The sequence below is a fragment of the Notechis scutatus genome, chromosome 11 (genome assembly GCF_049901735.1).
Source record: "Notechis scutatus isolate UNSWTSFEM ecotype Mainland chromosome 11, rNotScu1.2, whole genome shotgun sequence".
In the NCBI taxonomy this organism is placed as follows: domain Eukaryota; kingdom Metazoa; phylum Chordata; class Lepidosauria; order Squamata; family Elapidae; genus Notechis; species Notechis scutatus.
In genome coordinates this window covers 537,781-553,044 of record NC_142019.1, presented here as the reverse complement: position 1 = coordinate 553,044, position 15,264 = coordinate 537,781, and the positions used below count along the sequence as shown (strand labels likewise).

Genomic DNA, 15,264 nt, shown 5'->3' with positions numbered 1-15,264 from the left:
GCCCAGCCAAATCTCCAGCAAGTGATGATAAGCCATCTCTAAGTGGAAAATATCTCATATCGCGCTGCTGCTTTATGCAATTCATTTGCCTGATGCAAACTCATTTGCTTGCGGTCTTTCAAAAAATGATGTTCTTACTGTCTTTTTCTCCCCCATATTTGTGATCTGAGCTGCATCTAATACCAAACAAGAACAAGCGAGCTTAAATCTGCCCACTCAACTTGGTGCCCTCTCAACAGTTAGGATTACACATCCCAGAATTCACAGCCAGCATGCCCAACAGCTTGGAGTTCCATGACTCCTACGTTGTCCGAATGTAACTTCTTAAAAATTCTCTACTGGGAAGGAAGAAGATGACTCCAAAATTGCTGAACCTCAGCTCCTTGTGTTGCTCCATACAGGTTGCAACTGGAAGTTTCAACAATATCTGGAAGAACTTATATTGATCATTATTCAGCTTATTTATGTAGAAATAGAATCTTCTTGGCCATTAAATGAAAAGGAGAGAGCCTGTAGACCTCTCCACAGAGTGCAGGTCATCTCCAGCAGATGAGTGGGAAGGAAGTGAGACTTTCATATTAAATTTGGAGGTTTTCCTGAAAGTAACAGAACCCTAGATAACAAGACTCCTTGATCTTCCTTGAACAAGACTTGTCTTGTGAACTTTCATTCTCATAACGAGGTCCACATTACTGGTTCAACACAGGAGCATCTCTAAGAAGTGGGAGGAAGCAGCTTTCTGTCCTTGGCAAGTAGAGCTGCTAGGCGGAATCTGTTGCCAATTTCGTAAAGAGATTTCATCACATATTTTCTTTAAAATGGAAATTCTTTCCAAGATGTGATGAGTGTCATATTCAGATACATTAAAGAAAATATATGTCTATCTTTTCTGAAGTTGGTGGCATGAAGTCACTCACAGAAAAAGAGACACAGCTCTTGTCTGATCAGAAAATGTATGAAACAGGATTTGACAGAATGAAACTTTGGTTTCCCCCAAATCATATTTTTCTGACATGATTTGTCTGCCCCATTCATCCATTCATCCTGCCTGAATTCCAGAATGTCAAAAATGCTCAAAGCATCTTTCTATGACTCAGAAATATCAACGCTGTGTACCACAAGGGTATAAACCAAAAGATAGTATGAATAGCTGGAGTAGATGGGAACGGAAGACAATAAGTATAGAAGGTAGTAATCATTGGAGTTTAACCCAGATGAGATAGATGGTTTAGGGAAAGCTTCATGAACTTCCCTACTCAAAGTTCTAAGAAGCAAGCTTGATTCCCCTCCCCCCCAACCTATGGTATTCACACAACCATTCTAATTCGCCCACTAAAATAAGGGGTACCGCTTACTTGAATCCCAACAAATCGGCCATCAACAGGCACACAGAGGTAAACAACATCTACATACTGTTCAAAAGAGTCAATCAAAAAGCCAAAAAAGGAAACAAAGTGGAGCCTCGCTTGGCTCAAGAGTTAACCCAAGAAGGAAAACTTAACTTAAGCCAATAGTTAAGATACTTGACCAAGAGAAAAGAATTAGATATTCAAGTTCATAAAATGGCCCTGAGAAATTGAAGGTGAATGGCACCATTTAATAACTGACATCTTACTTTACTTTCAAAAACTTTCGGCATTGCAATATTGTAATTTCTATTCCAGTGCAACCACCATCAATGTCCTCCTTTAGACTCTCTCTAGAATGGATCTTTGTCATCGTGCCAGCAGCCATTGATTGAAAAGACAATTCCTGGATTTCAGAATGACAAGATCTGTTCTGTGGTGTTCCTATTAATTTGGCTCTCTACACCTACAGTCTGCAAGTTTCTTTGTTAAAGCCCCAATGTTCTTTTTTTTTGGTTAACAAAACAACAAAAAACAGCTCTTTTCATGATTAATTCTTTTTTCTATGCAGTGGGAAGCACAAAGCTCTCGGTTAATGGATGCTGCTGATTGAACTGAGCAGCATAAAGAATTGCAACTCAGGTGGTAGGTTCATTTTTTAATAAGTGAAGGTACCTGTAAATTGATAAGAGGAATTAGATGGGAATGGGGGGGGGGGAAACAGCCTGACTTGACCCCTTTCCATAAAACAATTTGAACACAGCTATGACCTAAGGACCTGTATCTAAGGTTTTGCTATAATTGGGCCATACCCTTTAATAATACATTTAACTTCCTTGAAAACCTCTCTCTAGGGATCAAGTCAGACACTTCTGATAATGCTTCCAAAGGGTGCACTGGAGCATTTCCAAGACAGATGTTGTGAAATTTGATATTGGTCCATTATCAGCCCAACCCGAATCTCAACGTCTCAACTGTTAAGACTTCTATTCTGCTATTATTATTTTTTAAATAGATGGGAATAGCAATAGATTGACTACAATCTTTGGTGTAGGTACATATGCAACACACAGCATTCACATTTTTATGCAAACGGTTAACCAAGAAGATCAAAACTAAGGTAAACTACTATAAAGTAAGGAAGAAGAAAAAAAGAGGGCAAGAAAAGAAAATAAAAATTGAAGAAAAATAGAAAAGGAAGAAAAAGAAAGAAAGAAAGAATAGCTTCCAATAGTCTTCATACCAGTTACAAACTAATATATAGTTTAATCTTTCTCTCTAAAATTACATCGTGGTCCTCTTCTTTCTATAATCTATTTTATCTAATACCCCAAATCATAGATCACAACTTAATTTTTTTCATTTTTACCCCACAACTCCATAAGAGATATCCAGTCACCAGTAAATGTAGATGAAGTCTAGATTGATTACAGTCTTTGCATACAGGGGGGAAAACTCTAAATTGGAGCAAGGAAGGTCATCCCATTCCACAGCACTTCCTACTTCCATTTTTCCCCTAAGCCAACAAGCCTTGAGATCTGGGCCAAAGTCACCTAGAAATGTTCTGTGACTTAGATTAGAACCTGATTATCCCCAAATCTTATAACTCACCAGGTTTCTGGATACTCTGGGAATGAAATCATCCTTAGCTTACAACACAAGCCATGTTTGACAAAACCATAATAAGAATGCAGCCAAAGAACATGAGGTAGACCCAGATGAAGACAGAGAGATAACATCAAAGACACACTGTGTCAAGTAACAATGGTTGAGGCCACCAGAAGTACAAGAACTAGAAAGTTGCATCTCTCTTAACATCTGAAGTGGTAAAAGAGGATCAAAGTAAGATGGAGGAGGAGGAGGAGGAGGAGGAGGAGGAGGAGGAGGAGGAGGAGGAGGAGGAGGAGGAGGAGGAGGAGGAGGAGGAGGAGGAGGAGAAGTAGAAAAAGAAGGAGGAGGAGGTGGAAGAGGAGGAGGAGGAGAAGTAGAAGGAGGAGGAGAAGAAGTAGAAGAAGGAGGAGGAGGAGGAGAAGTAGAAAAAGAAGGAGGAGGAGGTGGAAGAGGAGGAGGAGGAGAAGTAGAAGGAGGAGGAGAAGAAGTAGAAGAAGGAGGAGGAGGAGGAGGAGAAGTAGAAAAAGAAGGAGGAGGAGGAGGAATCCTTGATTAGAATTTTTCCAACAATACTTTCTAGGAAACAATCTCAGGATAACAGTTGAGGAAATTCCCAATACCCCATCATGATTCTAATCTCTAATTAGACATGTGATACAGAGATGGGGTTAGTTACTTAATTAAATTAATTTCCTCTTCGTATTGATGGAACAGTCAATAAGCCATTTACTCCTGCTTTATTTTATTTATTTATTAAATGTCTACGCAGCCCATCTCGCCTAAGTGATGCTGGGTGGTAGATGACAACAACCAGTTTTCAATATTTCGCCTCTGATCATCTGCAGGAGTGATTTGCATTTGAGTCCTACACATTTGCGGCGTCAAATTCTCCTTCTTCCTTCATCCTTGTTTCCAAGCTGGCATACATGAGGATGAAAGCATTAACTCTCCCCCCCCCCTCCACTCCCTGTCCCTCAAAGGAGGGGAAGAATGCAGAGACCAACTGCTTTTGCACGAGACTGAGTACTGCGGAGCATCTGTTATTGAGAAAAAGGACAAATTCATGAACAAAGATAGCATTTACGGATGAAGTTCTAAGTATTGAAAGCCAATCTATCAACCGGCATAAAGAGAAGCCAGAATCAGCAAGGAAAAAGAGGAAACAGTGTTTGTCAGTAGTGTTGTAAATATGCATGTGGCTTTTATGTCCCTCTCTCAACAGTCGTGGAATATGCAACTTGACAGTTGCAGGAATAAACAATATGGAATTATTGGTTGCAAACTGGTGATGGTTTGGACAAATGGATGGGTTGTAGCCCAACAGGCATTCTATCATGGCTATGTTTGTGGCCATGAGGACTGATATGCAGGGAGGGTCACTGGGCCACAGAAGATGGGACAAATAGGGATTGGGGAGGAATAAATTCTCAGCATTGTCCAAATTCCACAGATATCATGTCACAACGAAGGGACAACGCCAGATGAAATCACCGAGGACTGTACAAGAGTAGATAAACCATGGTTTGAGCAAAGCAAGGCTGCTTCATCTATTTATGGGTCTAGAGGGACCATGCTCTTCTAAAAAAGAAATTATTTTTCTGCTATGGTGTCTCTGATGGGACAAAGATGAACATCCATTGAGGTGCTACAGCCATCCAGCCCACCGTGCAGGGGTGGGCTGCTGGGGGTTCGCAGGGGTTTGGGAGACCCTCTAACTGAGATTATGTGCCATTCAGACAACCAACAAATCCCACTTTTGTGGCTGGACCCACCCACCCCATCCCTCTCAGGAGTCCCCACATGGCCCGTTTAGGAAAGGAGGGTGAAAAACGGGCCTCTCAGAAGTTCAGAAGACCAGAAATGAGCCCATTTCTGGCTTCCTGACAGCCTCCGGAGCCCGGGGAGGCCAAAAATGCCCCCCTCCCGCTATGGTGCAGGAGGCTGGCTAGGCCACGCCCACCCTGGCCACGCCCACCCAGCAACCAGGCAGAGAACCCGTTGCTGAAATTTTTGAAGGCCACTCCTGCCATGGTGTCTATTCTTCTACTTCAAATGGGGCTTCTTCGTTCCTATTTCTGAGTCACAACCTACTTTCTGCAAACTTCCGGTTGTATGAATGGGGGCGAGCCCCAGGTCCTTGGAAACAACCTTGCCTACAATGTTCAGACTTTGAGATCTCTCTCGAACAAGTACAACTTGATCCTCGCCAAGCTGGGAGAGAAATCTATTTAATAAGCTCACAATAGCAGTCTAAATATTGAAAAAGGCTGCCACACACAGAAAATGGAAAATAATCTTCTCTCTCCCATCACGGGGGAAGCAACGAGAAATGATATATTTAAACAGCAAGGAAAAAAAAAACAGATTTTGTTTAAGCCACTGAGTAAAACAAAGATTGTGCTGCTGGTTTTTCCAGAACCCACAGACCTAACTCTCTCCCATCAAATTGTAAGTCTGAACAAAAATCTTATTTCTTTCCGATATCCCATTGTTGCAACCTTATTTGCATGCAACCAATATTTATGATATGGATTTCACTTAAGGGCTCCTTGGTGCTCTCTGCTTGATTTCTTGCAGACGTTTCATTACCCAAACTAGGTGACATCATCATCATTGATGAAACATCTCCAAGAAAACAAACAAGCTCAGAGAGCACCAAGGACTTCTCATTTCAACCTTGGGCTAAAAATATTCTCCTTTATTGGGATTTTCACTTATTTGGGAATTTGCAGGTAGTCTGTGGCTTATTCCCATCGTTGAGCCTGGCCAAGAATGAACAGAATGATCTCTATGGATGCCAACCAAATACAAAACCCATTGAAGCGAAACTTATCAATCTTGAATACAGAAGCAACTCGCATCCCAAGAAGAGGACCCTGCAAAGATCTATTGATTCCAAGGTGATCGATCAAAGGAGGGAATCAATTCAAGGCACCAAAGCAAAGTAGATAGCCCTGAATTGATGCTCCTCCATGGTCTAGGTTTGAAATCCAACTGGAAATCCCAACTGACTTTCTCCAAATTGTCCATCTGATCTGACCACCCAAATCCAATAACGCCAGTTTTCTGAACTGCACTGGCGATTCAGATCCAACGTTGCCCAATTCACCCTGGCTTCACAGATAAGCTTTATACTGCCACTAATACCCAGGCACAGATGGGGAGGTTTAATTTACAGTGCAAGAAACTCCAATGCACAATATTGACACAGACCCATGTAGCACGCGGTAATTAATGACAAAAATCCTCCCCCTCCCGCGCCATAAACTGCTGCTTCATGCTGAAAACATTCATGAAAATGTTCTAATTGTTTCCTCCGTGTGAACAGGCAGTTGGAAAATCTGATGATGACTGGGTTGTAACAAGGCTGCCGAAACTGGCATCAGGGAGGAAAACTGAGGCCCGGCCAAAGCAAGAAATTAGGCAGGGAGATTAGGAGTTAGGTCTAAGGTAGAGAAACGAGGTTTACCTCACCTGTCTCTCCAACTGGAGGAGAAGAGCAGGCAGAACTGTGGAGGTGGAGTTCAGTGAGCTGCTAGTCTAGAATGGTTACGTTCCCACAAGCGGTCCAAGTCCGACTCTCTTTGAATTCCGCTGTCCTTTATCTGGTGCCAATTTAGCACTGAACTTTAGTTGTGTATAGCTTGACCAATAAATCTGAACTGCAGCTTAACATAGAGTCCTGATCCCTTGTCCCAACACCAACTGTGGATCGCTGCTAAGACCGAGTCAACCCAAAGGAAGGAACTTGACTACACAACTGAGTCAAAATATTTGGCCAGATCAACAGCACTTCAAACTACAACACAATATAACTGCCTGGGGGATTCTGGGAACTGGTCCACTCATCATAGAATTGGTGAGGTTGAGAAACATGGAGTCTGTTCTATGGGAATCCAAACGACCTTTTACTCAACCATGTGTGTTTCCTGATTATAATTAAGCCCAAACTTTCTGATGTTAAGTGAGACATTTGTTAAGTGAGTTTTGCCCCCCTTTTTTTGGCTTTTCTTTTCATTATCACTCAGTATATTCATATAGAGTGCTACCTCAGTATTCATCGTTAATTGGTTTGGGGAGATGCCGTGAGTACCAAAAATGATGAGTCAATTTTTTCCCCATAAGGAGTAATGTAGGGAGTCACAAAGCAACCAACACTGACAACTCTTAGCTTGTGTGTTGAGTACTAAATGAACAATGAGTACCAGGACAAAATTTTCATGTCAAAATGCATTAAGTATGAAATTTGATGAGTTTCAAAGCAGTTGAGTACCAAAATACCACTGTAAATTAAATTAAATCAAATGTAGTTTTTGCCAGGATTATCCATTTTTCTTGGATCTGGTACCTCGAGAAACCACTCAATGTTTGTAGAAATGGGGAAAAAAGGGGTTTTCTCCCCCAGTTTAGTTTTGTAAAAGTCTTAAGGAAACCTGATTGGTCACGAATAAATCTTTTTGCTATAAATGGCGAAGAAAGCACATATTAATGGCTCTCATTACTTCCTAAAACTCCCACTCATTGCGGTAAATGGAAATCCAGCTGGAATTAAGATGCATGAAACCTAGGCTATCCATCAGCTTATTAAACAAAGAATCTGTAAAGTTGCTTTTTCTCTTCATTGTTCATGTGTGTTGTGAATTATACCTTTATAAATAAATTATCAGGATACCTAACTCTGCCTTCTTTTTTTTAATCCTGCCAAGCTTGTATGAAGTTTATGCATTCATCAAGGATTATAGCAGGACCTCATTAGCGTGAATTAATATAGAGCTTAGCAGCTACTTGTTTATTAGCTAAATGTTTGTTATAAATTAAATTGCTGGTCCTTTTAAGTTCTAATTCCCATCAGATTTGAATTTCAGCTGTTTGGTGAAGAAGTTACCTGCCTTGTTATAGCTACTAATCATCAGGAGCTATGACCATCATTGACAAAAAACAATGGACACAATTTAAAAAGTGCCTGCTTCAAAAAAGTTCAGTACAACATTTGCTTATTCATAAAATAATTGTATGTTTATATCTACATATCTATATACAAACATAGATACATAGACATAGACACATGCAATATATATACACATATACATACACACAGTCAGTGTTTCTCAATCTCAGTGACTTTAAGATGGGTGGACTTCAACTACCAGAATTCCCTCTGCCTCTGAGGTTGACAGATACCCTTATTAGGTACTGCTCATCCTAATAGTAGTTTACGGAAAATAGCAGACAACAAACTCAAGCTTTTCAACATATTAAAAGGGTAGAGCGTTGGATGCAGCTAAATAATATGGAAATAATTGTGGCATTGACAGGGACCTGATTTGGTAATGATGGATAATGATGTTCTCATATCATTACCCATCATTAATAATATCTATGGTTAAAGTGTTTGTACAACACACACTGTATTACTTTGGGCTAGCATTATTCCTATTTTCATGTTTGGTCTCCCAGCCTTTTGTTCAAACTCTGTTTGGTTTGGTTTGGTTTTTTTACAGTTCACTGTATTCTCCAAACCCTGATAATGGTTAATTCAGCATCCAGGTTAATTATGTTGTCTGAATGCTCCCACAGAGATTAAAAACTGCCCACATCTTTCTTATAATATATATAAATAAAATAAAATAAAAAGGTGCCCAAGAAGAAAACAAAACGTGTTATTTCGATGTAAAACGGTCTCACTCTGCTGGGAACATCCTTCTTTAGCAAGATGCTGATTTTTCTCAAGGTAACAGAGCAGAAAAGCCAGTAATGAAGATAAAGAAAAGAAAATGGAAACTTCCCAGTGGAAAACTTCAAATTATAGTTTATTATGTGCAAAGAAAAATTGTGCTTAGTTACAAATGCAACTACTTGCATGCTCCCCACTGAGGAAAGTCTCTGCATTATATAGGATCTTGATTGCACCAGTTTCCAGGCATCCACTGTGTATAAAAGTAAGCTAGTCAGGTTAAAGAGACCTAAATACCCTTTTCGCCATTCTCCCAGGGTAAGATCATACCGGCATTAGAATTCCAACATATTATAGCAGGTTTCTCAACTTTGGTAGCTTTGCAATTGTGAAGCATGTGGTCTAGTGTTTGTCAACCTTGGCCGCTTGAAGAAAAGGTGGACTTCAATTCCCAGAATTCCCCAGCCAGCACAAGAGTTGAAATCCACCCATGTTAAAATGGCCAAGGTTGAGAAACCATGATCCATTTCTGGCCAAGGTTGAAAAATGGTGATCCATGAACGGTCATTAAGTCGTTCAGTAAATTCACGGTGGCGCAGTGGTTAGGGTGCAGTATTGCAGGCTACTTCTGCTGACTGCCAGCTGCCTGCAATTTGGCAGCTCAAATCTCGCTAGGCTCAAGGTTGACTCAGCCTTCCCTCCTTCTGAGGTGGGTAAAATGAGGACCCAGATTTTGGGGGGCAAGAGGCTAAGTCTGTAGACCACTTCGAGAGGCTCTAAAGCACTGTGAAGCAATATAAAGGTCTAAGGGCTATTGCTATCTTCCTTCCTTCCTTCCCTCCTTCCTTCCTTCCTTCCTTCCTTCCTTCCTTCCTTCCTTCCTTCCTTCCTTCCTTCCTTCCTTCCTTCCTTCCTTCATGCCGCTTCACTGGAGGTTCTTATCAAGAGAGTGGACAGCCATTTGATCTCCAAGGTCCCTTCCAAATCTTATTTTCCTTCCTTCCTTCCTTCCTTCCTTCCTTCCTTCCTTCCTTCCTTCCTTCCTTCCTTCCTTCCTTCCTGCCTTCCTGCCTTCCTGCCTTCCTGCCTTCCTTCCTTCCTTTCCTTTCCTTTCCTTTCCTTTCCTTTCCTTTCTTTCCTTTCCTTTCCTTTCCTTCCTTTTTTGTGGTTAGAATGCAGTATTGCAGGCTAACTCTGCCCACAGCCAGGAGTTCAAATCCCACCAGGCCCAAGGTTGACTCAGCCTCCCATCCTTCCGAGGTCAGTAAAATGAAAACCCAGATTGTTGGAGGCAAGAGACTGATGCTACAAACTGCCCAGAGAGTATGGTAAAGCACGATGAAGTGATATATACCAGAGGTGGTATTCTGACCAGTTCTGGAGAACCGGTAGTGGAAATTTTGAGTAGTTCAGAGAACTGGCAAATCCCACCTCTGACTGGAGATTTTACAGTATCCTTCCCCTGCCACGCCCACCAAGCCACACCCACAGAACCAGTAGTAAAAAAAATTGAATCCCACCACTGATATATACTGTAAGTCTAAGCGCTATTGCTAAGAAGTTGCCCCAAAGAAGAGGGAGTCAAGCTATTCTCCAAAGCAACGGAAGGCAGCACAAGAAGTAATGGATGGAAACCAATCAAGGAGAGAAGCAACCTAGAACCAAGGACAAATTTCTTGACAGAACAATCCATCAGTGGAACAACCTGCCTCCAGAAGTTGTAAAAGCTCCAACACTGGAAGTTTTTAAGAAGAGATTGGACAACCATTTGCCTGAAATGGGATAGGATTTCCTGCTTGAGCAGTGGGTTGGACTAGATGACCTCCAAGGTCCAATCCAACTCTGTTTTTCTGCTTCTTTGCAGCCATTTCAGTTAAGATCAAGGTTACTCCCTAAAAATATCTCCCTGGATTTTGCTTCATTCATCTCTGTTTGGAGTGCCTATCTCTTTCTCCATTTTCCCCTTTAAATGTCGTTCTTATTTTCACCTTTTTACCAGCTTCTCCCATACCTCTTTTTTTTCTCTCTCTCAGGTAGATCTGCAACTGGCTAATCAAACATAATTCCTGCCTGCTTTGCCCAAAGAGGAAACAAGGTGGGGCATCTTGGGTTGCCAGATTAAAAGCAAAGGATTCCAAAAAACCGGGCAAAGTGATTTAAAAGTTAATTTGTAAACAGTTGGTCTAGATAAATCACAGCACCCAAGAGGCAAAGTTGGCAGAGGATTTAACAAGGTAGCCTTGAGATTTTATTTAAAAACCATTTGTCTGGAAGGCCTATAGAGATAATTCTTGGGGGAAACGATGCTGCTTAAAAAAGAAGAATGGTCAAGAACTGGGTGTTTCTGGAAATCAAGGCTTGGACTAGAATAAATGGCATTCAGGCACCTGATCCAGAAAGTAGGGTACAACTATCGAGTGCAGAAAAATCAGGAGTCCAGGCAGTTCGAATGAATATATACATTTATGTGTGCGAAAGCTCTCTACAAAAATCTGAACTACTAACGGTCAAAGCAAAGTGGTGAAGACAAGAGTCAATGGAATACAAGGACGGTTGGACTTAGATCTCTGGTGAGTGTGAAGGGATTCAAGACTGATGACAGGCTTGACCCCTCCCTCAGGCTCAGACTGTCATCTCCTGGTCATATGGCCAGCATGGCTGTATGCCCAAGGTTCACGGAACACTGTTTTCTTCCTACCGGTGGTACCTATTGATCTACTTGCATGCTTTGCATGCTTTTGAACTGCTAGATAGGCAGGAGCTGGAGCGAGTAATGGGAGCTCATTCCACCATATGGCGGTCAGGTCTCAAACTCAAGCTGTTGGTTTTCCAGAGGACAAGCCCAGTATCTTAACTCCAGATGGGAGCACCGCAACTATCATAGCAGACCCCAGTTTATCGTCTGGAAGGCCTGAATCAACACCTTTGAAATACCAGTTGTCTGCTCCCTCCAACCCACAAGGCCACAGAGAGAGAGGCGTTTAAACTTCTTTGGGAAATGATAGGCACTTACTGTCACTCCAGGAGCTCTCGTGAACCAAATCAAGAAATTGCCTCTTTAGCTGAAGTGAAAAATCACTGCACAGGAGGCTTCAGAAATGAAGAGTCCAGGTGACATGGAGCGTTGAACTATCATGCACTCCGAGGGAAATTGTTTGGGGGAAGACGGAAGCCTGGGAAGAAAGAGCAGCCCAGGGTGGCAATGCATGTCCAATGGGGTAATGTTTTTGTTTTGCAAGGTGCTAAGCCATCAGAGGAGAACATCTTTCTTTCCCAGGTCCTTAGGAAGGGCCCGATGGGTGGGTAAAAATGCCAAACCCAGTCTGAACATCTGGCTGACTGCGCCACCGACCACAATAATCCAGCCCTGATTTGCAGCTCAGAAATAAATAAAATTCACATGCATTTAAAAATGAGCATTTTGAGGGAGGGAGGGAGGGAGAGGGGAAAGAAGGAAGGAAGGAAATGAGAGCCAGGCAGGGAGGGATGGAGGGAGGGGAAGGAAGGGAGGGGAAGGAAGGAAGGAAGGAAGGAAGGAAGGAAGGAAGGAAGGAAGGAAGGAAGGAAGGAAGGAAGGAAAGGAAGGAAGGAAGGAAGGAAGGAAATAAATGAGAGCCAGGGAGGGAGGGAGGGGAAGGAAGGAAGGAAGGAAGGAAGGAAGGAAGGAAGGAAGGAAGGAAGGAAGGAAGGAAATGAGAGGCAGGGAGGGCGGCAGGGAGAGAGGGAGGGAGGGAGGAAGACCCATATTTTCATCCTGCACTGGTCAACTCAATTGTGATTGATCCAAATATGGTGGATTCTGTGAAGTTAACACCCGGTCTTCAAATCTCTTAAGGTATGAGTGGTGAGCTTTCTGCAAAACTCCATGCCAAGGGCCAGACCACACCAAAGTACCAAAAGTTGTCCAAAATGACAACAAGGAGGCTTCTTTGTGCAAAGCCCACAGTGAAGTGCAGAAGTGATTCCTACTTCTGCAACCCTTGCACAACCTTGTAGGTGGACTTTAACCTGCATTAAGGGTTCACACACCACACAGCCCAAATGCTTAGCTATCAACCTACACTTTCCATCCAGTGCACAAGGGAAATCCTTCTTTCAAAATCTAAGATGGTAGCAATCCATTTGCACTATCAACTTCTCACCCAGACCCAACTGAAGACACACTGACAAGAAAAACAACCAACCATCTAGGGAGTCCCAATGGGTACCCATCAAATTAGGAACACTTCTATATCCCAGTCATCTCTTCCTTCAAACAAAGGTTGATGATACAACAGATTCACCTGACACAGATTTGCCACTATTTTTTAATGTGCACCTTCCTTTTTTTTTTTTTTTTTTTTTTCATCCTTGGATTTGGTGAACCAACCAATTCTTCACGCTTGGCTCAAATTTTACTTGGTTACATCTGAACTTCTCAGATTTTGGCTGGCATCACGACTCCTCTAGTGTGTAGTGTTAGATGTTACTTTGTTTTTCCTTTTTTAAAAAAATAAAGATCTTAGGAAGCAGAAAACAATGACCTTTAAAAAAATTACTAAGCTCTTTATGAATGCTGACATTTGCTTGTTGTTGAAGGTAACCTAAATGAGTAAATTCCTACCTTAGTAGAATCCCAGGGACTTGGAAGTTGTCAGAAAATTTCAGAGCGGTCCAAAATTACCATCTTTCCTTTCCCACAAGACATTGAACTGATGGAGACTAATAAGGTATCTCATGAGAATGTAGGTTGAGTAGAAGTGCCGAGTTTGGGGGAAAAGCAAATGTATTCCCTTGTGAGGCAAGTTACAGGAATTGCTTCTGAGGTCCAAGTACAAGAAACTGGAAAAGAGAGAGGAAAAAAAGGGGGGGGTGGAATTAAAAGAGGAACCAAGAATTTGCTAATTAAATGCTGTGGACTTAACCAAAAATCAAAGCCACAGATATATACAAAGTTAGCTTTTCCTGTTGCAGAAAAGAAGTATATTCCATGCAATGCCCTCAAAAGGTGAACAAATAAGGAAGGGTGAATACGATACCTGGAGGAGGAGGAAGTTGTCCTAAATCTAATCAAGATTAAACTGCAAATAAACCATGAAATAGAGGTGATTGAGCGATCCTTTGTTGCTTTGCTTTTTCATATCTCGTAATAACTAAGATAATTAGAGCTCTTGGGCAGTTGCAGAAATGATAGCTGATCAATCAACTGATAAAAGAGAATCAATTTGGTCTGCAGAGAAGGATGCATAAGGGAGGGAAACCGTGGTTTGAGCAGGGAAAAGGTCACTCTGACTTTGAAGATCACACAGACATTTCCCCAGTTTATTTTCAATCAGGAGCGAAAGACCAGGTTTGCACATGAAGGTTCAATTCAAGCTTATTTATTGTACAGGAATCTTTTCAACTAATAGTGGGCACCTGGTTAGAGTTAGATAAGAACCAATGGCACTCAAAGGGTGATGGACTTAGCTCATTTGTGACTACGTAGGGATTCTAGACTGATTCCTCTTTTGACTCTGCCTCCAGTTTCTGCCCCTCCTTCTCCGACATCTTGGATGCTTCAACCTGAAGCTACATTGATACATTCGGCCCACTTCTATAGCTCTCTTCCAATGTTCCTCACAGAAAGTTTAGGGCACCATTCCCCACCAGTTTGGAAATGACAACGAACTGCAAAGTTGATTTCGACGACTGATTGTTTGGCTGACTGATTGGCTGGATTTAGAAAGTCACCCAACTCTTATGGAGTGTTAAATCTTTAAACCTTGTAAATAAAATCAGAGTTACTTTGGTTTGTAAAAAAATGTCTATGCTGTTATTTATAACAATTGTTAACAGGGGTATACAAGGCATCCATAAAGATTTCAATGGAAATAAATTGGAGGAATTAGATATTTCATCTGAACTGGGCTACGTTAAATGCATCACACACACACACACACACACACACACACACACACCAGTGGTGGGATTCACATTTTTTTTACTACTGGTTCTGTGGGTGTGGCTTGGTGGGCGTGGCAGGGGAAGGATACTGTAAAATCTCCAGTCAGAGGAGGTGTTTGCTGATTCTCCAAACTACTCAAAATTTCCGCTACCGGTTCTCCAGAACTGGTCAGAACCTGCTGAAGACCACCTCTGACACATACACATGCATGCACACACACACAAAAACATCCACTGTTGCATGGAAAGCTCTGCATAAGATGAAGCTTTGTAGAAGCTCGGTATATGAAGTATACACTATCTACATCTATCTCTGTACAAGAGAACCTACCAAGTAATAGCAGACATAAAATTTCCAGCATTTTTAAAAACAGGCCAGGAAATTGCCAAAATAGATGAAAACATGCAGTTCCTTAGATGTGTAGAAAATAGCTGGATGTACTTCAGTCCATGATCTAACTAGCTTTGCTCTTAAGGAAAGAAAAATATCCCAGACTTAATTGGAGGTCCAAAATATGATCATGGAACAGCATGTAGGTTTCTCCCAAAAAATTAGTCCCAAGTCATAGAATATAGAATAACAGAGTTGGAAAGGACCTTGGAGGTCTTCTAGTCCAGCCCTCTACTTAAGCAGGAGATACTACACCATTCTGAATAACCCAATGCCTGCAAGCCAACGCGGACAACTGTGATGGGTGCAGACAACGT

General features: G+C 41.7%; 1 protein-coding gene across 6 annotated transcripts in view; it reads right to left on the bottom strand.

The window, feature by feature from the left end:
- Positions 1 to 15,264, bottom strand: part of LINGO1 (leucine rich repeat and Ig domain containing 1) — a 282,576-nt gene that overhangs the window by 242,610 nt on the left and 24,702 nt on the right. For all 6 annotated transcript variants that reach the window (XR_015750752.1, XR_015750753.1, XR_015750754.1 and 3 more), the window contains exon 2: positions 13,235 to 13,452. The gene's annotated coding sequence lies outside the window, so the exon portion shown is untranslated. The remainder of the gene's footprint in view (positions 1 to 13,234; positions 13,453 to 15,264) is intronic.